This window comes from Dendrobates tinctorius, unplaced genomic scaffold, assembly GCF_039654945.1.
Source record: "Dendrobates tinctorius isolate UK_male_01 unplaced genomic scaffold, ASM3965494v1 ptg000007l, whole genome shotgun sequence".
In the NCBI taxonomy this organism is placed as follows: domain Eukaryota; kingdom Metazoa; phylum Chordata; class Amphibia; order Anura; family Dendrobatidae; genus Dendrobates; species Dendrobates tinctorius.
The window spans coordinates 17,759,229-17,785,544 of NW_027361675.1; positions in this window are offsets into that span (position 1 = coordinate 17,759,229).

The following is a 26,316-nucleotide window of genomic DNA, read 5'->3' on the forward strand; positions in this document are numbered from 1 at the left end:
CACCAACCAGTTGGATCTACCACTACCATGCCAGCTACCAGGCTCCACTCAAGAATCTGTCCCTTATGTTCTTGTGGCAGATGAGGCCTTTCAGTTAACGCGCAATGTCATGAGGCCATATCCCCGGCGCAACCTTCACCACAGGCGCAGGATATGTAACTTGTGCCTATCCCGTGCTCGGCGACTGGTGGAGTGTTCCTTTGGCATTCTTTGTGCCAAATGGCGGGTACTCCAGTCTGCCATTCAGCTGAGTGAACAAAATGTTAATGAAGTAGTGAAAGCCTGTGTGGTACTTCATAACTTCACAAGGATACATGATTGTTCCTCCTCTGCTGGTGTTGTGCGTAGGCCGAACAATGTGTGTAGGGTGAGACCACCTATCAACCATCAACGTAGACCGATCTCTGGCCTCAATGTGCGTGATCATTTCACTAATTACTTTATGGCACCTCAGGGGGAACCTTCTTGGCAAGAGCATGCTGGATCTATGTTGGCAATGTTGGTTTGATGTGTGTCAAAATATATATATATTTCTACCCCTTCTGAATCTATGACTGTTGCATTGATTTGGTAAGCGTATTTTGATATGGGTTTGGACAATTAAGACAGCGACGTACAGTGGAGGATTAAGTGGACTATGGGCCCGGGGCTGTTCATAAAACCTGGGCCCCTGTACCCCCCTTCCCACCTGAGCGCTGCGGTCCCCGTGCGGGAATTGACAGCCGTACGGACCGCAGCACTTGGTTTGCTGCGGGTCCATACGGAAAACCCGCCACCATTCCACCACGTGTGGACATGGCCTAAAAAGACGTTGCACATAAGCTGTAGGCCTACGGCCAATACGCACAAAATCGCCCAACGTGATCCTGGCCATAGGGGATCTACTTTAATGTCCCTACTATAATTTGAAGTCCCCTTACTTCATCTATTGCAGTCCCCTATCACCCACTCACTTCATCTGCAGTGCCGCTTCATCATTTGCAGCCCCTTATCCCCCCTTCCATTTCATCATGTGCAGCCCCCTTCCTCCCCAACTTCATGTGCAGCCCCACTCCCCCATCATCATGTGCAGTTAATTTTACCCCCACATCATGTGCAGTCCCCCTTACCCCCACTTCATGTGCAGTGCCCCTTACCCCCAATTCATCATGTGCAGTCCCCCTTACCCCCAATTCATCATGTGCAGTCCCCCTTACCCCCAATTCATCATGTGCAGTCCCACTTACCCCTTAATTCATCATGTGCAGTCCCACTTACCCCTTAATTCATCATGTGCAGTCCCCCTTATCCCCCACTTCATCATGTTCAGCCCCACTCACCCCCCTTCATCATATGCAGCCCCACTCACCCCCCTTCATCATGTGCAGCCCCACTCACCGCCCTTCATCATGTGAAGCCCCCACTCATTCCCCCTTCATCCTGTGAAGCCCCCACTCATCCCCCCTTCATCCTGTACAACCCCACTCAACCCCCTTCATCCTGTGTAGCCCCACTCACCCCTCTTCATCATGTGAAGCCCCCACTCATCCCCCCTTCATCCTGTGAAGCCCCCACTCATCCCCCCTTCATCCTGTACAACCCCAGTCACCCCCCTTCATCATATACAGCCCCCAGTCACCCCCCCGTCATCATATACAGGCCCCAGTCACCCCCCCTTCATTGTGTACAGCCCCCACTCACCCCCTCCCCCATTTAATTCATTTTATAAATAAAAAAAAATAAAAAAAGTTCCCCATACTTACCTCACAGCCGGCTCGCTTCCCAGCAGCGCCTCTGCTTTCAGCATCCTCCGGGATATGTCGGCGCGTGCACGATGACGTCATCGCGCACGCCCGACATCTGACCCGGAAGTATAGCCGGAGGGAGCCGGAGCTGAGCAGCCGTCAAGGTGACGGCCGTGCACAGCTCCCGGCCCCGGCCTCATAGAATGTGACGCGGGCGGCTGTCTGCTGCCGGCGGCGTCACAGCACAGGGTACGGCCGGCACTGTACAGGTGCTGGGGGAGCGGCCCGGGGGGCATTTGCCTCTCTGACACCCGGCCCAGCCCACCCCTGCCCCTGGGCCCCCAAAAAACCTTGGGCCCGGGGCGACCGCCCCATCCGCCCCTATTAAGATCCGCCATTGGCGACGTAAAGTGTAGTTGGCCAATTTTTACTTTTGGCTTTTTTGTGTTTTTTTTAAGTTTGTAAGGCAAACATATTCTTGCCCTATGAAAAACTTGGGCAATGGCCCAAATTGGGCTTTTGGCATATTTCAACATTGTTGTTCAAACAAAATTACAAACATATCCTACAACATACATAGTGCAATAACAACATTGCAACTGTACACATTTGGAATCCAAAGTAAAAAAGAGGAGTTATCCATCATCAAAATGAGCTACACAAGATAATACTAACATTTATTATGAATGTTTTCAAATCATATTAATAAGCCACCATGACAGGCAAGGCTACCTTACGCGTTTCTGACACATATTACATGTCTGTAATAAACACAATATTTCACCGCACTATACTGGGAAAGTCAAAGGATCAAATTAGAAGACTGACTTGATAATACATAGAGAGAGCGTGATGGTCTTGAGGCTGTTTGCCTTGATTTTGGAATATAGTTAGCTGGCCTAAATTGGACTAACAGAATATGGACAGCACGCCTTTTCTATGCATTATCAAGTGAGTACTCTATTTTGATCCTTTGACTTTGCCAGGATAGCCCCGTGAAATATTGTATTTTTTACAGACATGTAATATGTCTCAGAAACGCATAAGGTAGCCTTGCCTGTCATGGTGTCTTAATCATATGATTTGAAAACCGTCATAAGAAATGTTAGTTTTATCTGTTTTAGCTCATGTTGCTGCTGGATAAAACCTCTTTTTGACTTTGCCTTGGGATTTTAACCACCAGTTCAAACACACTGGACAGTCATGTACAGTATGGGTTAACTAGTTCCATGTTTTAAGCCACTTATAAATTGTGGAATGTTGGGGAAGGAGAAGGCGGAGGAGCAGCCTGTGGTTGCTGCTGACTACTTTGAGCAACATCGCCCTGTGTGGGTGCATACTGTTGCCCATGCTGTTGGTACTGACCTTCCTCCTGTGATTGTTGGGGGTAGTGGCCATAGTAATACTGCTGAGGGGCATCTTGTTGGGGCGGGTAGGCCCGTGTCTCATACCCACCAATATAGCCATGTCGTCCCCAGCCAGGTTGGGACCAGCTTCCAACACTGGGTGGGACTAAGTGGCCATATTGGTGGGGTTGGCTAGAGCCAGAAATCTGTTGCTGGTGTTGGCAAGGTTGGGTAGGGGGAGGAAGGGGGTGAGGTGTAGACCCACGTATTAGAGGATGTTCAGACCCTGCATGAGCAAGCATCTGTGTGGGTGGTCTCATGCGCATTAGATTTCGGGGGGAAAGCTGCCACCTCTCCATATATTCGAAAAGCTCATATGGGGTATTGGGGGGGTGCTTGCATCAAGCAGGATCTGAAAACATCCCCTAATACGGAGCCTGACCTCACGGGTAGGGGCACGGAGATAAAGGGTCAGGCTACGTGAGTAGGCCTCCTCCCCATCATCTGTAGTGACTCTAGATAAATAATTTACCACCCATGTGTCCACACTGGTCCTGCTCTCTTGAACAGTGACCTGGCGCCTTCTTCGGCCTCGCCGGGATGTAACAGCAGCCTGTGGGGATCCCCTGATCTGGCCAGTTGGGCTGCTGCTCAAGTTGCCCGGCTCTTCCAGGATGGGTGATGGGGCAGCAGCAGACCGTCCTGGTGGTGTGGTTTGTTGGGCAGCCAATGGGTTCTCCTGTGATGACTCATCTTCTGCCATGCTTCTTGTAGGGGGAGAAGATGGGCCAGCCACCTCATCCCCTACAGGATCAATTATGGGCTCTGTCTCTGAGCCCGTTCCTCGATCCGTAAGGTTGGATTGAGTTCTGTTATGAAATAGAACAGAGGCAAAAATACATCAATATTTTTGGCCCTGTAAAGTATCTGTGTAATGTGGTGCGAGGTATCTACTTACGGTCTCAGATCCAGAATTGGGGCGAGGAAGGAGAGCCGGTCGTAATAGATATATTTTCGTTTTACGTATCCCGCATCCCCACTGCTGGACCGCTGCTGGCGTTCCCGGCGGTATTGGTCCCGGATGCTTCGCCAGCGTTTCATTACATCTTCCACTGCAATGTGACAGGAAATATTGTCAAATTCACATATTTGATAGGTTACATTTGCTACCAGTAGTCTAGGCATGGGCCCTTCTGGGGTGTGCTTTCTACCCATGGTGGCATATCTAATTGGGAAGATACACGGGGTCTCTTTAGCTACACTTAATAATTGGTTTGTCTAGGAGGATGAGGAGCTTGTGGCATAAACCCAAATTATGGCTGTGTGAATCCACGTGTCACATCCAAATCTAACGGCCTCATGAGGCAAAAAGTACATGCACAGGAAGGGGGGTGCTGATTCTATATTCCTTTTTTGTTGTGCGCTAAGGTTACTCATGTTTTGGCTTGTACTTACGAATTTTATGCTGCTCCTCACGTGGTCGATCACCAAAGTCATGGTACATCTGGCGACAGATGCGCCTCCATGACGCCTCCTTTCTTGCCCGGTTTGAATAATTGGCATCGCGTTGGTCCCAGATTTCGGGTCGCTCCTGCACCAGGACTATTAACATCTCCACATTTATGTAAGTGGACGCCATTATGCTGCTGTACTCCGTGGAGGCGTACTTCCTGGATGTCTGGAGCGCTTTTTGAGCTCATTTGCATGTCTAGGCTTCCTGATGATGGATTGGCCCATTTCCTGTCACCAGCCAAAAGACCTGCGTATTGCTCGCAGGTCACACGTGTGGTCCGTGTGTAATATGTATTTTTTGCGCACCCATAGACTTGCATTGGCGTACTACGGCCGTAGTACGCTGACAATCGCAGCATGCTGCGATTGGCACGGAGCGTAGAATACAGATGAGAAATATACGGCTGGTGCGAGGGACCCCATAGAGAATCATTGGTCCGTGTCTAATGCGTGCTTTTAGCGCCTCTCACTCGGCCGTATTCCTCGCCAGTGTGACCCCGGCCTTAGACTCCTTATTTGACAGTGGAACATGGCCTCACAGAAAGATGTGTAGTTTACTAGAAAATAGGGCTAGCATAACATGACACTGTGCAATAAATAATACACCTATACTTTTAGTAAGCCAACCAATAACTGATGTAAAATTAGACTAGACAGTTTTAAACTGCACTAGAGTTTTCAATCAGCATGAGCCAACTGGATTTATATGGTGCATTTTATTACTGCTTAGGCCTGTTTCACATTTCAGTTATTTGACATCAGTCAAAATTCGCCAGGTTGTGAAAAAATGGATCAGTTTCCTTTGTGGCACAAACGGATGCCACCAGATCTGTTTTTTTGACGGATCTGCTTTAGCAGTTAGTGACTGAAATTTAAAGGAACATGAGTCTGGGAAAAAGGAGAGAGAGAGAGAGAGGGAGAGAGAGATTTTCTGCCGCCAGAAAGGAATTTGGGGTTACATTTCTGGCAAGGAAATTCTTCCGGGCATGCTCAGTGTTAAAAAGCGGATCCGTTGCCGGATTCCATCAAATAACGGTTGGCAACGGATCCCCCGCCCATAGACGACCATTATAATGAATGGCGGAGAGTGGCGGATCTGTTGCTATCCGCTGTTTTGACGCTGACAAAAAAGTTTTCAGTGTCCGTCCACTCAAGACAGCGGATGCCAAAATTATGGTGGATCTGTCAAAAAACGGATCCAAAGGATTACCATCCATCAAAATCTGCCGCTAATGCAAGTCAATGGGAAAAAAAACGGATCCGTCAAAAAAATGGCGGATCCGTTTTTTTCACAACCTGGCGGATTTTGACTGACGTCAAATAGCTGAAATGTGAAACAGGCCTTAGTCTAAGGTCCCGATTCATCAAAGCTTTGAAATGTCACAAAATTTAGCCGCAACTTAGTGTTCTGACTTAATTTTGTGTCTTTTGGCGTTTTCATGCCAGTTTCTACCAGCTCCGCCAAAATTACGAGACTTGGGGTGCAGTGGGAGTGTGGTGACCACGGCTTATGAAATTCAAGATGCGCATGTCATCATCCAGGCCAGGTTTTGCATCCTGTCTCTCTTTCCCAGTCTGATCATGTCAAGGGTTAACTTTTCTTTGCCTCGTTCTTACGTCGGGTCGGCTATTTCTCTCCAATGCATCCTGTGGGCGGTGTCAGTTGTAATTTCTGCTTACGGCGTGAGTAGCTGACTCTGTGTACCCTGATTTGTCATGCTGCTTTTGCTGACTGTACCAGTGTCTGTTTATTCCCCTCTTCCCATCTCGACTCTGTGTTCCCCTTTCGTGTTTGGTTCTTGACTGGGCTTGGACTGTGACCTGCTGTTTTGTCTCTTGTCTTTGGCATATCTGCTCCTGACCGGTACTGACCCTTTTGGCTTGTTTCTGACACTGTGTTTGCTTATTCCTTTGGTACTGCTACAGACTAATATCGACCCAGCATGTTTTACTATTCTGCTGCCACCTGGTAGTGGCCTCGCTGCTGCACTGCAGGTCTGCTCTTGCTGTGTGCAGTCCTCCCTCCACTCCATTTCCATCGTAGTGGCATTCCGTATGCCAGAAATCTCACTCTATAGGTAACAGAAAGCCGGCACACTGCTGTAAAAGTGGTCGTGCTTTGCGGAATGGATACTAATCCTGTAGCATAAATATAGTGAACCTCAACATCGTCACAAATTAATTAAGTTATTCTTGCTTGCAAAAAACAGATTGATTATCAGATCTAGCATCACAGATAAAGAACAGATAGCATCCAACGTTTCGACCTGCGAGAGGTTTCTGTAAAGGACATCTGTCAGTGTGCTGGCTGGGTATGTGTGCGTAAACGGCTCTCACATCGAAATGTTGGATACGATATGCTCCTTATCTTTGGTGCTGGATCTGATAATAAGTCTGAACTGGGTCTTTGATTTTCACTATCATAGAATTGTACAGTATTGATAAATGTGGCCCCATGGCTTTTTACAAAATAGATACAAGAAAAAGAAAATGCTTCAAAAGGCCTGTGTGAAGCCTAAAGGCTCATTCAAACATTAAGAATTTTTTGATGCCCAAAAAAATAGACAAAGTTTCATCACTGAGTTAAATCAGATTTCCATCAGTGTTTGGTTAGTGCGTCAGCTTTTACTAACACAGTTTAATCATCTTTTTAATGTACGTGAAGTTTTTTCAAGCTTTTCCTATCAAACAGACATGAAAACCAGAGAGCACACAGACAGCATCCCAGTGCTGTATGATTGTTTCATGGACCCATAGACTTGCATTGGCGAGATTGATCCTTGACTCAGAGCAAAATCAGACATGCCTCCATGTTTTTCTGTGGACCACTCACTCTGTACATGTGAACAGCCCCATAGACTATGAGGCCATGCTCACACATGTAGTGTAAATACTGGGTTTATCCTACAAGGAAGGTCTTGGTAAAAGCTATGCTGCTGGAGGTGTGAGCTTTTTCACTTGGAGCTGTTGAAGCTGGACCACCTGCTAAGCCAGATGTCCTGTCTCAGCTTCACACATAAATGATACAGTTGATTGACATGAATTTATATCCCTGATATTATTCACAGAGGTTTAGTTAATCATCTGGGAGGTTAAGCAGCTACTTACCTGGCAATCATAAACCTGAGGGGCTCAGAAGTGTAACTTCAATCTCCAGATCAATAATGTTAAATATGGAATAAGGTACTTCTGACAACCATGGTGGTATATAATATTTTATATATTGTACATATAGTATTTTATAAAAGAGATAGAGGCTTATGGTCTTAAATTCTTTTTGTGAGTTTGGGGGGTAGGAATTAGTGCATTTTATGGATGTTTGCCTGATTTTATTTTTAAATATATAATCCAGGCCCATAAAAATAAAGGAATAAATATATTAAAATGTAAAAAAATGGAAGAAAAGTCAAAATGAAAGTATATTAAAATTAAATAAACTCAGTCTATTATTGGCACAACAGCGACATTTGCGGTTGGTGGGTCAGATGTAAGTGTGCAGCAAGTTATGGTGGACCAATTTTAATGACTAGAAGCAGTTAAATAATGGTGGTGAACAACTGGCTAAACTTTGGTAGCCAGCCTGAAGAATGTAATCATGGTAAAGTCATCCAGGGGCAGCTTAGCTGTTAGACATAGAAAGGAGTTTTGGTAGGGTTATTGGAGAGCTTAAAGTGGACTGGCTGTGCTAATGTGACAAGTTAGAATTGTCACTTCTGGATTGATTTCTGTCAAGCAGAAGGCAACCCCTGTGCAAGAACAATATATGGGACCCTTGCAGTCTATAGCTTATTGGCATGCACAATTCTGACCTTCTTTGGAGGTAACAGTGGGTCCCCGTACCTCTTGGGCCCCTGTTTGCACCAATGATATGTCTGCCCATGGATCTCACATTATTTGTGACTCTCACAGTAAATATTCCTTGCATTTCAGTTGACTCTTTCTGGGATTGTTGCAGTCATGTGGTCATTGAACATCAAAATAATGTGTTATGTATTTTATTTTATTTGGATCACATGGTTACTGTAGTTTGGGTCTGTACTAATTAATGATGGTCTATCCCCAATCCAGAATATAGAAGAAAGACAAAGGACAAGACTTTATTCTAGCCTTAGCAGAAAAGATCTTGCAGGAAGCTCCCGTTTGTTGCAATGCTCAGGATAGATAACTGGCATATATCAGTCAGAATGTTGAGATCTTTATTTCTATTTTTTTTCATCAGTTGGGGTCTAGTTAAATAAGCCCTCCTCCCATCAAAGTTTCTATCCTCTTGATATATTGCAATCATCACATTATTTAACACTGAGTACTTACAATTGCTCATTTTGTCTTTCTACCCAGATGATTCTTCTCTTTTCTCTGCTCTGTGTAGAAAAGGGAAGTGTATTGTCCTTACAGACTTTGACCCTTTATTTACCTCCTGACCCAGCTGTTTCCCTCCTGTCAGGGACTTTTGCAGTAATTATAACACTTACAGGGAAAATTGACCTCCTGTTTCTCCATAGAGATTAGAATGAGTCAGTTAGTTTTTAATCATGTGATGTGATAGACCTAATGGAAAAGCCAAGAATTATCTGGGTACAAAGGCAAAATGAGCAATTGTAAGTACACAGTGCGAAATAATGTGATGATTGCAATATATTAAGAGGATACAGTTTTTGATGAGAGGAGGGCTTCTTTAATATTAAATGCATATGTCCGTTCAACAATTTGTATCTTCTAACCCAATATTATTTTCCTAGCAACAAACATTTCCATGAACTGGTTCACAATAAATGTAGTATCCTAGCAACTGCAAGAGCCGCACCACTTGATGGATGAACGTTACCATAATGTTATCTACACTGGGCAATGGCATGTTGCACTAAGTACAGACATTACTTACAACAAACATGGGTTGCAATAGATTACCCCAATCATTGTAACCCCTTGCTTTTCCCACAACCAATACTAACAGTCACTGAATTCTATGCATTACCATTAGCCTATATACTTCTCAATAGATAAATATCTATTTTCCCTTTAAAGATGTGAATATATACATTGTGTATAACGGATTTTAAGTACAGGAAAACTCTGATATTGACAGAGATTTCTCATCAAAGTACTTGAAATTTATTTTGGCCAATTTACTAGGACTGCTTCCTTGTTTTGTTACCGTTCGCTATTTTGCGTATTGGACAGGTTTTACTAGGCAATTTGCAATCTCAACTTAGTTGTGGAGTGATCGGGGATAAAACTGATATCACACCAGAATCTTCACAATCGGATTGATTTTCAAAAGTTGAGCATGTTGATTTTCTAAGAAGCGGAGCTCGTGACCTTTCTTCAAGGTCACTTAGTTGAAGGATTAATTTAAATATGTTTTTGGCAAACAAGCCATTTTTTCATTGAGGTTTTCTAATTCACAACAGAATTTCATTGTTGGCCAACCTGAAACTTGAGGCTCAATTTATCGCGGAGTTGAAGCTTGTTTATTATCACAGATTTATGATGCATTGTGGCTCAGGTCATGTTTCTTATCTGGAGGAAAATATAAACTGAGTGCCCCAATTAATTCCTCTGGTGCCTTAAATGTTAAAGCACTGCGGTAAATGTTAACTGTCTTGTAGACTGAAACTGTTGTCAGGTTTATTTTGTAGATGAATTGTTTTATCTAATAAACAATATTCTTTATTTTACATTTTAAAGCCATTTTCATAATATGTGGCTGTAGTTTACCACCTATAAAGTGCTATAAAATTATAAAATAATTGCGTTTTTGGTAGTTTATCTACACATAGATTACTAAAAACCTTTTAGCTGTGTGTGGAAACCCAAATAGAATCCAAACCTAATCATTGCTGTTTGACTTAGAGGCTTAGGAATGGAAAAGAAGGTGCATGAAGCAAAGTGGATTTATAATGAGGTTACTGCACGTTTTATTTTAATTATATACATGTGACGTTTACGTGATCCTTTAAACCCTAAATCTGAACTTTTTTTAGATGTGTTTTTAGGAACATTGATCCCATAACAAAACAGAAGAATACCAATACTAGTTACAACAGTGTCACCCTATATTGTCACATCTCCTCACAGGCCTGCTCCTGTGATATCTGCTTGTGTCACCAGGCACCGCCATATTCATTCTGCAGGCAGCACAGACTCTGTCCAGCAACTGAGGCTGGGGCGTCTGGCATCAAATCTGACAGTATGGGTGTGTGTGCTGTCCAGCTTGAGTACACAACTCCATGCTTGGCCAATGGGACTCTAGTTGAGTTCTGTGCTTTCAGCTCTTGCTTAGCTTGTTTGTATTTCTGTTGTCTGCTGCCTTTTTTCCTGACTACCTTTATTGTCCTCCTTGTTCTCTTGTTCTAATCCAGCTACCTGTTCACTTCTGCCAGCAGCTGACTTTGGGCTACCAACCAAAAGGCCCCTGTGTAAGTCCAAATCCCTGTGCAAGGCTTAAAGGGTGAAAGCCAAGACAACTCCTGGGAAATACTGTATACTAAGGAAGACTGTGCTAAGCCTGTTCATGGTAGCCATTTTAGAGCTGCCAGTTAACCATTGACCCACGTAACAAGCTAATACATTTAAAAGTATGACAATCACATACAAGTGTGTCCACAACTAGTCCCCTTAATACATCTCTCGCTTAGTTTCCTATGGAAACTTTAGTTCCTAGCAAGATATTCAACTGTGCTCTCCTGTTTGACATCTTTGACTTTCATGATTTTGCTTGTTCATTACCCATAATTTTCAACTCACTACCCCATTACGCTCTCATACTGCAAACTCTGAACAGCATCCTTAAAAAACACATTTTGAGAAATAATTGTAACATGCAATATCACTGCTAGGACTACACAACTTTGGAAGTTAATGTATATTGACCTTGAATTAATGTGTCCATAAAATATTGTATAAAGCAAATACTAAAAGAATCAAACAACATGCTTACATAAAAGTACCAGCAACAATGTGTAGGGAAGGTGACCTGACGGACGGACGGACTAGTCAGAGTGAAGAAGGAAAGGTTTTCACAGTGTATACAGGTGTTAGTAATGACAGTGGGAAAACAGCTAAGAAAGTGTAGTGGACGTGCAGTACCTTGGGATGACCATTAGATGGCAGGGAGTGTGAGCAAAGGACTTTACAACAGCTTAGGGCTTTAGAAACCATTGGTCATGGGGGGCGGGGTGACAGTGACAGTTTCAAGGAACCGGGAGAGTTATAAATACTGAGGGAGGGTTCCAGAAGGTTCCAGTCCCCAGGGGGAGCTCAAGTGACAGGAGGACTACGACAGTCTGTGCACTCTGAGGAGAATCCAGACCAGGGGGACTGAGGAGAGAGAACGTCAGGGGGGTGGTCCTGACAGGAAAGAACCGCAGTAGAGACGAGGCTTTGGGTGAAGGACACCGTATGTGTAACGACGAAACTGGTTAGTGAAGTGCTGTTGGTGTACGGGCCTAAGGCGGCCACAGTAACTGAGCTGACAGGATTGTCACAGCGTGAAAAGGGGCGGAACGTATAAATACGTCCCTAGTGTCACGGTGTATGAAGCGGCCCTGAAACGGAGGGCTGTGAGAGAAAGAGAGGAATTGCGGTGTGCTGCGAGGGCCGTCAGTCGGACGGTGAACAATAAACTTGGACCTGTTACACCCAGAATCTGCCTCCATGTTGTCTCTGTTCTTATCTCTGCGCGGTAAGAAGAGGGACCACCCCCTAGTCCGGCCTACCACCCCTACATTTGGCGTAGTCGGCAGGATTGCCGCCGCTAATACATCATCTTCTGCGGCAGACCTGCCTCAAAGAATGGAAAAGGACTTGGACTACTCTGTTTGGATTACAATTACCTGTGGATTACAAATTACCTACCTGTGGAATACAAATGGGGAGTGCTGTGGCGGATCTGTGTGGCCAGCAGAGGATTCGGGGCGGTACCAAGTACTGTGCAGTATGGCAGTATTGCTTCAGCGCAGAGGAGAGGTCCGGGTGTTTGCAGTTGTTCAGAATGGACTGGGACCCCCTCCAACGTACCCCAAAAGGAAGCAGTATGTGCCTGGAGATCGACGCTTCCATATATTGGACCCTGACAGGTGGGTGGAGAGGCCTGCCACACCCCACCTCACAGAGGGAGTGGCACAGAAGAAAAACTTGGCTGCGGCTGTCTGATGCCATTCGAGTGCTGCCCAACGGACGGTATGAGATGCTGCGGGTGTCGGGGCATCGGCCGCCTAGAGTGGCAATGGCGGCGGGAGATGGAGCTGTGCCAGAAGTCGCCCTCAGGACCACGGGCAGGTAGCGGGATGCTGAGCTGGGGAGCGGAGCCTGAGCGGAGTCAGCGAGAGCGGCCGCCACCAATACCAGCATAGGACTTCTCAGCGGAGCCCCCGAGTCTGGGGGAAAGGCCCGCAGGACAGTGGAGCGAGGGACGGAGGCTGCGGGGGAAGCCGCGTGTTGATGTGATGGAGGCCGCAGCGCCGGGGAAGGTGAGAGTACCCCCGGCACCACCAGTGCCTCCGCAAGCGGCCCCCACCATTCTGTCACAGCACGCGGCCCCCTGCGCACCGGAAGGCCTAGTTACATCGGGCCCTGTGGTGTATGCAGAACTGAGCGAGGCCCCCGCTCATGTCCCCGAATTACCCTACCCGGAGTCACCAGTGCAGAGCTCATCCAAAGAAGACGCTGCTGCGCTTCCCCTGCTAATAACAGCTGCATCGTTGAAATTGTCCGTTACTCCGGCTCTGTTGGAAGTAGTGGATGCGGCCTGTCCAGAGGCCGCGGTTATGCCAGCGTTAGAACCGGCTGCGGCCTGTTTGAAAGGCCCTGTGACTCCAGCCCTCAAGGACCCGGCTGTCCCCATCCTCCACCCGGCCCCAGCGGCTGCTGAGCCGCAGAAATCATCGGCCGCCTCTGCCCCATGTCCTTTTTCAGCAAGCTCCCGCCCACCGGACTCTGGGACTGGTGCGGTACCCTCCGTTTGGGTTGCGGAGGTTATTAGGGGAAAGAAGGCACGGGAGAAAGCGGTTTGGAAACAGCTGCATGACAAGGGAGAGGCTGGCATGGCGGTGGAAAGATCCCGGGGACGGCTGGTGTACACCAACACGGACAGGGGGTACGGTTTCATTCGTGACCAGTCTGGCCAGAAAGTGTACCTGAATGTAACATCCTTACGTCATGGCCGGCCCTGAAAGAAGGGGAATTCGTCTCCTACTATAAAGAATACTGCCCCCGCGGGTATTATGCGGTGGCAGTACTGGCGGAGCCTGAGCAAAGCGGACCCCCGTGAAAAAGGACTGATATGGACACTCTCGGTTCCCCCAGGAGTTCCACGGCTGTGGGGCCCTCACCTCTGTCCACTGAGAGGAGGATGGACTGTCAGGAGTTCGATGCACCGTTGTGCAGATTATAAGGACAGTTGCATTTAGGAAAAAAAAAAAAGTTTTGTTGTTGCTTAACTGATGCAACTATTTTCTCTCTCTCTTTCTTTCTTCTTTCTATGTTCTTTATATACGAAAATATGTTTACCTGACAGAACGGGGATACGGAAAGCGGAGGAGTGTCCAGGTCCAAGGAAGGGGGGAGGAGGAAAGAAGACATGCAATGTTATGTTATATTTTGGTTTTAAAAGCAAGAGAAAATGAAAAAAAAAATTATAAAAATGGGTACTTGTGATATTGTAAAGTTGTTTTGGTGTACAATATGCACAAGTAAAAAATGCAACAGGTCCGGGTAAGGGAAGGTCTGCGGGACCAAAGGAAAGTGTGAGATCCGGTAGGGATCTAAGAGTTGAGGTCTGGGAGACCGGGACGCCGACCATGACATGCAATTGAAAGAAGGGAAAATGAGTTGGAAGACGTGAGAAAGACAGCCGTCCTAGGTCAGGTCCCCAACACCACGGACACCCCTGAAGAAGGAAAGGCGGGCGCCGGCAATGATCTGGTAGGTGTGTGGCCTCGATCATGGCGTACCGGATAGTGAAAGGTAACAGAAGGGGAGAGTAGGGGAAAGATACACGCCGTAGAGAGAATACGGGTGTACCTTGCCCAGTTTGAAAGACGTTGTCATGTGGCGTGCGCGCTGGTGAGTAGCAGTAGGCTGCTCAGAGCATAGTGCTCCCAGTATGGTTCGGCCCCCGCAGATAGTGGGTTTGGCTCAACAGCTGGTCCGACAACAGAATGTAGGTGTAGCTTCAGAACGACGAAGGCAGGGATGACGATTGTCGAGGACGACAATGGACAAAGGAAGGGAGAGTGTAGGGAAGGTGACCTGACGGACGGACGGACTAGTCAGAGTGAAGAAGGAAAGGTTTGCACAGTGTAGACAGGTGTTAGTAATGACAGTGGGAAAACAGCTAAGAAAGTGTAGTGGACGTGCAGTACCTTGGGATGACCATTAGATGGCAGGGAGTGTGAGCAAAGGACTTTACAACAGCTTAGGGCTTTAGAAACCATTGGTCATGGGGGGCGGGGTGACAGTGACAGTTTCAAGGAACCGGGAGAGTTATAAATACTGAGGGAGGGTTCCAGTCCCCAGGGGGAGCTCAAGTGACAGGAGGACTACGACAGTCTGTGCACTCTGAGGAGAATCCAGACCAGGGGGACTGAGGAGAGAGAACGTCAGGGGGGTGGTCCTGACAGGAAAGAACCGCAGTAGAGACGAGGCTTTGGGTGAAGGACACCGTATGTGTAACGACGAAACTGGTCAGTGAAGTGCTGTTGGTGTACGGGCCTAAGGCGGCCACAGTAACTGAGCTGACAGGATTGTCACAGCGTGAAAAGGGGCGGAACGTATAAATACGTCCCTCGTGTCACGGTGTATGAAGCGGCCCTGAAACGGAGGGCTGTGAGAGAAAGAGAGGAATTGCGGTGTGCTGCGAGGGCCGTCAGTCGGACGGTGATCAATAAACTTGGACCTGTTACACCCAGAATCTGCCTCCATGTTGTCTCTGTTCTTATCTCTGCGCGGTAAGAAGAGGGACCACCCCCTAGTCCGGCCTACCACCCCTACAAATGCTTCATCACATTGAAAGCCATTCTTTCCAGGGTTAGCCACTCAATCCATTTACTATTTCTCTGATCATTCAATGTCCTATTTTTGCAGGAGGCACTTACACACTAGCAGTTAAGGGTTCACCCCACAAACAACAGTAATTACCTATTTACAGGATAGATGATAAATGTGTGACCACTGAGGGACTGGCTGCTGGGATCCTACCAATGCCGAAAAACCGAGAGCACAAAGTCATGTGTGAATAGAGCAGTAGTGAACATGTATGACCACTGTTCCTTTCACTTTGCATTGAAGTGGTGGTTGCAAATTCTCGCTAGTGTTCTATTCACATAGATAACCTTGGGCCCTCAGTTGTCATGATCGAAGGGAGTCCAAATGGCTTCTTCCCCAGTCATCAGACATTTATTACCCTTCCTGTGTAGCGCCAAGTACTGAAGTTGATGCCATATACTTGAATAGATTGATCTTGCAGCTGCTGGCCAGGAATACCCCTGTGCCAAGGAAAAACTGTGAAAGGAATTCAGCTCTAAAGATTGTAAGCTCAGTAAGGGTCCTACACGTCAGTCAGTGTTCATTAAATCATAGCATGTCAAAGGGAATACCTACTGTGAATAGCCCCAGTAGGTCCGTTTTGTTCAAGGTACCACTTTAACATAATTGCTACTGCCAATCCTGTGCCCCTATTTTGAGGATTATGCTCCTCCATGTCATGTAAGCATTTTCACTGGCTTGTAGGCCATCAACATTTAGTTCACAATTATACCAGTTATTTGCAAAAAAGCACTTTAAATTATTTTTTTTCTTCTCCATTAACTGACAGTGACAGTGATCGGAAATTCTGTTCTTTAGCTCATAGTTCCTCTTTGGTGCGCGAGAAACAAATACTTACCAGCCACTTCCCAAATGATGAGCTGATTATAGGCCCCATGGCAATCAGCTCATCATCATGGGAGGCACCAGCTGAACAGAGATTGTTTTGCAACCAGATGAGAAAGGAACTTTCTGAAATTAGTGAAAAATATTGACTTAGTTTATTACCGTATATACTCATGTATAAGCCGACCCCCCTAATTTTGCCACAAAAAACTGGGAAAACTTATTGACTTGCGTATAAGCCTAGGGTGGAAAATGCAGAAGCTATTGGTAAATTTCAAAAATAAAAATAGATACCAATAAAAGTAAAATTAATTGAGACATCAGTAGGTTAAATGTTTTTGAATATCCATATTGAATCAAGAGCTCCATACAGTTTATGATGGCCCCATAAGATGCTCCATACAAAATATGCCCCATATAATGCTGCACAAAGGTTAATAATGGCCCCATCAGATGCTCCATAGAATAATATGCCCAATATGCTGCCCCATAAGATACCCCATAGATTATGCCCCCATAAGATGCTCCATAAGATGCTCCATAGATTATGCCCCATAACATGCTCCATAAGATGCTCCATAGATTATGCCCCCATAAGATGCTCCATAAGATGTTCCATACATTATGCCCCCACAAGATGCTCCTTACATTATGCCCCCATAAGATGCATATTCATGACTTTAATGAATGGTACCACGTGACCGCTGAAGGAAAGTGCTTGAGACCGGGAGAAGCAGGGGGGCTGCAGAGACCGTGCCAGGGGGGAGTCAGTATGATTTGACACCCCCTCTCCCCTCCCCCACTGATCCCCGGTATATGACTCACGGATAAGCCAAGAGGGGGACTTTCAGCCCAAAGAAATGGGCTGAAAAACTCGGCTTATACGCGAGTGTAAACAGTATTTAGTTTATTTATTTTAACCCCTTAACGACTGCTGATACGCCTTTTATCGGCTACAGTTAAGGGTGCTTATTCCTCAGTACCGCTTTTTAACGGCACTGAGAAATAAGGGTATAGCGCCCCCCCAGCATCAGAAAATCTCCAGGGTCTCGGCTACTGAGAGTAGCCGAGACCCTGGAAAACATGATCAGGACCGGTTTTTATGGTTCAATGTCATGTGATTGCTGTTATTCACTGAATAACGGCGATCACAAATAAAATTCTGATTTGAAATTAATTTCTCTCTCCCTGGATATGTTCTAGCATATCAGAGAAGAGAGAAATTAGGTCACCTGAGCCCCCCCAATACCTCACTCACCTCCCTCCTGCTCCATCTCCCAACCCTCCGCGTCGTTTTCCTGGAAAAAAATGGCAGGTGCATGCGCAGTGCGCCCACAAAGATCTGCCAGCTGGTACCTGGCAATAACAGTGAATGTTTCCTATTGGTTCCTTTTTAGCATTGTGATAGACCCTATCACAGTGATCAAAATGAAAAAAAAAAGTAAATAAAATCCCTCTTTGTCACCCTCTTAGTTAGATAAAAATTAGAAAATAATTTTTTTGGAATTTTTTTCCATTCTTTGCAGTTAGGGATGTGTTAGTGTTAGGGTTGTGGTTAGGGTTGTGTTAGGGTTTTGGTTGGGGTTAGGGGTAGGGTTGTGTAGTGTTAGGGTTGTGTTAGGTTTACGGTTGTGTTAGGGTTAACGTTGGGGTTAGAGTTGGAGATAGAATTGGGTTTTTTCAAAAGTGAAAAAATGATGACGTTATGATGGCTTGTGTTGAGTGCACATGCTCGCTACTCGAGTTTGCATCGCGTGTTCGGTTATACATGAAATATTGCGCATCCCCGCATTGTTTTTTTGGGGTGTCTAAGAGCCGCAAAACATGTGGTCCAGGGACACAAGCATGTTACTTGAACACCCACGATATTCGGTGCATACCCGAACACCCGATCCAAACTGGAGTAGCAAGTACTTGTGCTCAACATTAACAATGACATGTTCAATATGACGATCTAATGTTATCAAATTCTGTGTCATACCTTTGGGTTCAAAATGCTCACTACACCCCTGGATAAAATCCTTGAGGGGTGTTGTTTCCAAAACTGGGTCACATGAGGGGGGTCTCCAAACACGACATTGCATCCTCTCTTGATTCAAGCCAATTTTGCACTCAAAAAGTCAAACGGTGCTTCTTCCCTTCTGAGCCCTGCCGTGCACCCAAACAATGGATTTCCCCCACATATGGGGTATTATCATACTCAGGAGAAATTGCACAACAAATTTTGTGTTTCATTTTCTCTTGTTACCCTTGTGAAAAATAAAAAAGTTTGGGTCTAAAGTAAATTTTTTGCAAAAAAAATTAAATGTTCAGTTTTTCCTTCAAGTTCTCATGAAGCAACTGAAGAGTTAATAAACTTCTTAAATGTTGCTTTGAATTGAACACCTTGAGCGGTGCAGTTTTTAGAATGGTGTCACTTTTGGGTATTTTCTGTCATATAGATCTCATCAAAATCACTTAAAAATGTGATGTGATGTGGTCCCTAAAAAGAATGGTTTTGTAAATTTTGTTGGAAAAATGAAAATTTGCTCGTCAACTTTTCACTCTTACGACATTCTAACAAAAAAAAATTGTTTACAAAACTGAGCCGATGTAAGGTAGACATGTCGGAAATGTTATTTATTAATTATTTTGTGTGACATAGATCTCTGATTTAAGGGCATATAAATTAAAAGTTTGAAAATTGCAAAATTGTCAAAACTTTTGTAAAATTTCAGTTCTTTTCATAAATAAATACAAGTCATATCGAAGAAATTTTACCACTATCATGACGTACGATATGTCAGAGTTATTTCAGTGTTGAGAATTGTAAAATTTGGCTTGGTCATTAAGGTCAAAATTACCGTAGCTCTGTCACTTAGGGGTAAAAAGAGACAAAGTGACTCCCAACATAGAAAAATAATGAGTGTGCATTCTACGTCTACGGAGCGGCTTAAACCCTGTGGACTACACACAGTGTGTGACACTGCATAAACTGCTGTCACTTGGAAAGTTTATCTTCATGCTGGGAGTGCTAAAGAGGCTAGGTAAATCTTAATCTGATGCTTGTGCTGTTCTTGCCACAGGTATATTGTGAGCACCAGGCAGCTATAACATCTGTGGTTCACACATTTCTCTTTTAGAATCATAGAATCATAGAATCATAGAATCGTAGAGTTGGAAGGGACCTCCTGGGCCATCTGGTCCAACCCCCTGCTCAAAGCAGGATTCGCTAAATCATCCCAGTCAGATGTCTGTCCAGCCTCTGTTTGAAGACTTCCATTGAAGGAGAACTCACCACTTCTCGTGGCAGCCTGTTCCACTCATTGATCACTCTAACTGTCAAAAAGTTTTTTCTAATATCTAATCTGTGTCTCTTCCCATTCAGTTTCATCCCATTGCTTCTAGTCTTTCCTTGTGCAAATGAGAATAAAGTTGATCCTTCTACAATGTGACAGCCCTTTAGATATTTGTAGACAGCTATTAAGTCTCCTCTCAGTCTTCTCTTTTGCAAACTAAACATTCCCAAATCCTGCAACCTTTCCTCATAAGACAGGGTTTGCAGACCGGTCACCATTCTGGTCGCTCTTTTCTGAACTTGCTCCAGTTTGTTGATGTCTTTTTTAAAATGTGGTGCCCAAAACTGGACACAATATTCCAGATGAGGTCTGACCAAAGAGGAGTAGAGGGAAATAATGACTTCACGTGATCTAGACTGTATGCTTCTGTTAATACATCCTAGAATTGCATTTGCCTTTTTTGCTGCTGCATCACACTGTTGACTCATATTCAGTCTGTGATCTATTAGTATACCCAAGTCTTTTTCACATGTGCTGTCACTTAGCCCTATTCCTCCCATTCTATATATGCTTTTTTCATTTTTATTGCCCAGATGTAGTACTTTGCATTTCTCCCTGTTAAAAACCATTCTGTTAGTTGCTGCCCACTTCTCCAGTTTATTTAAATCTTTTTGAATCCTCTCTCTCTCTTCTCTAGTATTAGCTATCCCTCCTAGCTTTGTGTCATCAGCAAATTTAATCAGTTTACCCTCAATTCCTTCATCTAAATCGTTGATAAAGATGTTGAACAATACAGGGCCCAGGACAGAGCCCTGTGGTACCCCACTTGAGACATTCTTCCAACTGGATGTGCAGCCATTTACGACCACTCTTTGGGTCCGATCACTAAGCCAGTTATGAATCCACCTAACAGTTGCCTTGTCCATTCCATACTTAGTCATTTTTTCAATAAGGATTGTATGAGAGACTTTGTCAAATGCTTTGCTGAAGTCAAGATATACTATATCTACAGCATTTCCTTGATCCACCCAATCAGTGATACCGTCATAGAAGGAAATTAAGTTAGTCTGACATGACTTATTAGTTAGAAACCCATGCTGACTCTGTTTAATCACTTCATTCTTATCCAGGTATTGACATACATGTTGTTTAATAATTTGTTCAAAGATCTTTCCTGGTATAGAAGTCAGACTCACCGGCCTATAGTTGCCTGGGTCCACCTTCTTCCCCTTTTTGAAGATAGGAACAACATTTGCTCTTCTCCAGTCTTCTGGCACTTCTCCTGTTCTCCAAGAATTTTCAAAGATTATGGAGAGGGGTTCAAAAATTTCTTCTGCTATCTCCTTCAGTACTCTGGGGTGTAATTCATCTGGACCTGGAGACTTGAATTCATTTAGGTTAGCTAAGTGTTTCCTCACTATCTTTCTGTTTATAGATATCCTGGATTCTTCTATTCCCTTAATAGGACAGTGAATAACAGTTGATGTTGCATTTCCTTTCTGAGAGAAAACAGATGCAAAATAGGAATTTAAAAGTTCAGCCTTCTCAACATCCTGTCTTACCATTTCATCATTTTCATCCTGTAAAAATCCTATAGCATCTTTGACTTTTCTTTTACTTTTGACATATCCCCAAAATCCTTTATTATTGCTTTTGACATCTCTTGCAAGCCTCAGTTCATTTTCAGCTTTAGCTAATCTGATTTGTGCCCTGCAGGTTCTGCAGACAGCATTATATTCTTCTTTAGATATGCCTCCCTCTTTCCATTTTATAAATATTTTTTTCTCCCTTTTTAGCATGTGCTTAAGTTCTGTGTTCATCCATCCTGGTTTCCTTAAATGCTTCCTATCCTTCCCTCTTTTCGGAATTGTTAACAACTGTGCTTTGAGAATTTCATTTTTCAAGACTTCCCATCCTTCCTGGACATTTTTGTCTTTAAGGATATCCAGCATATATATATATATATATATATATACACTCACTGGCCACTTTATTAGGTACACCATGCTAGTAAGGGGTTGGACCCCCTTTTGCCTTCAGAACTGCCTCAATTCTTCGTGGCTTAGATTCAACAAGGTGCTGGAAGCATTCCTCAGAGATTTTGGACCATATTGACATGATGGCATCACACAGTTGGCGCAGATTTGTCGGCTGCACATCCCTGATGCGAATCTCCCGTTCCACCACATCCCAAAGATGCTCTATTGGATTGAGATCTGGTGACTGAGGAGGCCATTTGAGTACAGTAAACTCATTGTCATGTTCAAGAAACCAATCTGAGATGATTCGAGCTTTATGACATGGCGCATTATCCTGCTGAAAGTAGCCATCAGATGTTGGGTACATTGTGGTCATAAAGGGATGGACATGGTCAGCAACAATACTCAGGTAGGCTGTGGCGTTGCAACGATGCTCAATTGGTACCAAGGGGCCCAAAGAGTGCCCAGAAAAAATTCCCCACACCATGACACCACCACCACCAGCCTGAACCGTTGATACAAGGCAGGATGGATCCATGCTTTCATGTTGTTTACGCCAAATTCTGACCCTACCATCCGAATGTCGCAGCAGAAATCGAGACTCATCAGACCAGGCAACATTTTTCCAATCTTCTACTGTCCAATTTCGATGAGCTTGTGCAAATTGTAGCCTCAGTTTCCTGTTCTTAGCTGAGAGGAGTGGTACCCAGTGTGGTCTTCTGCTGCTGTAGCCCATCTGCCTCAAAGTTCGACGCACTGTGCGTTCAGAGATGCTCTTCTGCCTACCTTGGTTGTAACGGGTGGCAATTTGAGTCACTGTTGCCTTTCTATCAGCTCGAACCAGGCTGCCCATTCTCCTCTGACCTCTGGCATCAACATGGCATTTCCGGCCACAGAACTGCCGCTCACTGGATTTTTTTTCTTTTTCGGACCATTCTCTGTAAACCCTAGAGATGGTTGTGCGTGAAAATCCCAGTAGATCAGCAGTTTCTGAAATTCTCAGACCAGCCCTTCTGGCACCAACAATCATGCCACGTTCAAAGGCACTCAAATCACCTTTCTTCCCCATACTGATGCTCGGTTTGAACTGCAGGAGATTGTCTTGACCATGTCTACATGCCTAAATGCACTGAGTTGCCGCCATGTGATTGGCTGATTAGAAATTAAGTCTTAACACACAGTTGGACAGGTGTACCTAATAAAGTGGCCAGTGAGTGTATATATCCAGATATTTTCATGTTATATCAGCTGCTTCCTTTTATTGACTATTACTTTAACTACAGCTTACTACTTAAATGATACATAAACCATTGACAGTGCTTTGCATAATATATAGTATGGAATTACCTAAAAAGCAATTCCCTAATATATTGCTTTAAACAATATATCCTGGTTAGTTACAAGGCTGAAGGCTAAGTTTCCTGCCCTCGTACACAAATACCCTGGCCAAGGCAAAGTGGCTTATAAGCATCTCTATGGTACCTAGAACCTGGGAAATATGTCCTCCTGATAGCCTCCACATGGCTTGTCTGTGAATTTACATCTCTAGGACAGATTATCCAGGAAAGCCAAGGGTACTGTGATGTTTTATTAGATGTTTTTCATTGGTTTCAAATCTACTTCAGGTTTGAGTCAAAAAGAGCCAAAAAGTAAAGTCCCATCCACATAATGGTAGATAATAGTAGATAGATGGTAGTACATTTTCATCAATAGATCTTCGATTAAAAATAATTTCCGCAATTGATGTGTTAAATAAAATGTTCCTGTGCTGAAATAATCTTATAAATGTGCCCCTGCTGTGTACTGTGTAAAGACTGTGCCTGACCATGCAGGAATGTAAGGGGGTGACAGAGGCCATCATATGCCTCCCCCTCCATGAACAGTGTACACATTAAATGCATGCGGTTCCATAGAGTCTTATGTAGATTGTTGTATTCGTATAATGTTATTAGAATGTGTATGTTCTTTACATCTACTTTATATAAGATTAGGGAAAGATATAGAAGCCAGAATAGAAGGGTAGCAGTAGCATAGAACACCAGTAGGCATAGATTAGTGGGGCACACTAGAGATAGGGAATTAGAGTGCCAGCACAGGTATAGTTAGCATAAGGGGCTTTCTAGACTGGGAGGAGTCAGAGATGAGTGTAGTGAGTGATAATGTAGAGACTTCTTGTTTAGTGAGGACAAGTGATGCAGCAGTGAGAGAAGGCAGTCAGATAGCCATGGAGGTGAAGTTGCTGAGGCAAGAAGGGAACCCAGGCTGAGCAGTGGTGTGAGTGGTCACCATCTTATGCAGTAACCATTTCAAAGAGGACCCGTGGCCTACGGCCGGGACTAGGCAGCGCTGTGAGCTCCATTTACCTTTTCCTATTGAAACCGGACAAGGAAAATGGGAGGAAGTTGGTGGACCTAGGGGCATGGACAATGCAGAAGGGAAAGGCGTACCTGCAGGACAGGAGTTGTCGGAAGGGACATGGACACAAGAGCCTTCAGAATGGAAGCTGTGTCAGAGAAGACAGGGAATGCTCATGGAATGCCAATGTATGTGAACTGTGCTGTGTCTGTATCAAGAACCCTGTTTTAAAGTAAAGTTGAACTGTTGAGTATGAACATGGAGTCTGGAGTTGTTTATGTGTGTGAGGAAGGTGACCTGACGGACGGACGGACTAGTCAGAGTGAAGAAGGAAAGATTTGCACAGTGTAGGTAGGTGTACAGTTTGGAAACAGCTAGGAAAGTGTAGTGGACGTGCAGTACCTTGGGTTGACCATTAGATGGCAGGGAGGAGTGTGAGCAAAGGACTTGACAACAGCTTAGGTCTTTAGAAACCGTTGGTCATGGGGGCGGGGTTACAGTGACAAGGGACCGGGAGAGCTATAAATACTGAGGGAGGGTTCCAGAAGGTTCCAGTCCCCAGAGGGAGCTCCAGTGACAGGAGGACTGCGACAGTCTGTGCGCTGTGAGGAGAATCTAAACCAGGGGGACTGAGGAGAGAGAACATCAGGGGGGTGATCCTGACAGGAAGAACCACAGAAGGGACGAGGCACTGGGTGTGAGACACCGTATTTGACACGACGACTGATCAGTGGAAGCGCTGTTGGTTTACGGGCCTAAGGCGGCCACAGTGACGGACCTGTCAGGAGCGTTGACGAGTGAGGAGGGGACGGTGTGTGCATACACATCCCCAGTGTAACATACGGTGTGTGAGAAGCGGCCCTGGAAACGGAGGGCCGTGAGTTGAAGCAAGTACAGTGTGCTTTTGAGGCCGTCAGGCCGACAGCGAGTGTGAATAAACTTGGACCTGTTGCACCCAGAATCTGCCTCCATCTTGTCTCTGTTTCGTCTCTGCGCGGTAAGAAGAGGGATCACCCCCCAGCTCAGCCCACTGACTCTACATTTGGCGTAGTCGGCAGGATCGCCTCCGCTAATACGCTATCTTCTGCGGCAGGCCTGCGTCTGAAGGACTGAGAAAAACTTGGGCTGCTCTATTTTGGATTATAAACACCTGTGGACTACCAGTTACTGACCTGTGGATTACAAATTGGGACTCTGTGGCGGATCTGCGTTGCTGCAGAGGATCCAAGGTAGCAGCTGATTCTGCCCAAGATGGCGGTATTACTCCAACGCAGGAGAGAGGTCCGGGTGTTTGCCATGGTTCCGGATGGACTGGGGCCTCCTCCAACGTACTCCTGGGGGAAACAATATGGGCCAGGAGGCCTCGGGCGCCTGGAGTGGCGATGGTGTCGGGAGATCGAATCCCGCTGGGAGTCATGGACAGTCTTCCAGATCTCAGGCGGAGAAGAGTGGTTGCGGACCCTACAGGAGCGACCGCCAAAGACATCACCGGGAAGCCTCCCCGCGGACCCCCTGAGCCTGGAGGCCAGCCCCGCCGGACGGCGGGGTGAAGAACAGAGACTGCGGGAGAAGCCGCGGGAAGATGTGACGGAGACCGCGACGTCGGGGAAGGTGAGAGTTCCCCCGCCTCTGCCAGCGGCTCCGCAAGAAGTCCCCGCTACTCAGCCGCAGAACGCGGCCCCCTGTGTATCCGAAAGTCTGGCCGAGGAGGCCCTTACTGTTTACGCTGAGTTGAGCAGGGTCTCCGTTACCGTTCCTGATTCATCATGCCCGGTGGCGCCACGTCTGGTGTCGCCGGTGCGGAGACTGTCTACAAAAGACGCTGCTACGTTCCCCCTGCTGATAGCAGCTGCATCGTTGGAACCGGCCGTTACTCCGGCTCCGTTGGAAGTAGTGGATGCAGCCTGTCCTGAGGCCGCGGTTATGCCGGCACTGGAGCCGGCTGCGGCCGACTTAGCAGGCCCTGTGATTTCAGCCCTCAAGGACCCGGCTGTCCCCATTTGCCACCTGGCCCCAGCGGCTGCTGGGCCGCAGATATCATCGGCCGCCTCTGCCCCGCTTGCTTTTTTGGCAAAGTCCCGCCCACCGGACTCTGGGACTGGCGTGACACCCTCCGTTTGGGTTGCGGAGGTTATTAAGGGGAAGAAGGCTCGGGAGCAAATGATTTGGAAACAGCTGCATGAAAAGGGGGAGGCTGGCATGGTGGTGAAGAGATCACGGGGACGGCTGGTCTATATCAATCTGGACCGGG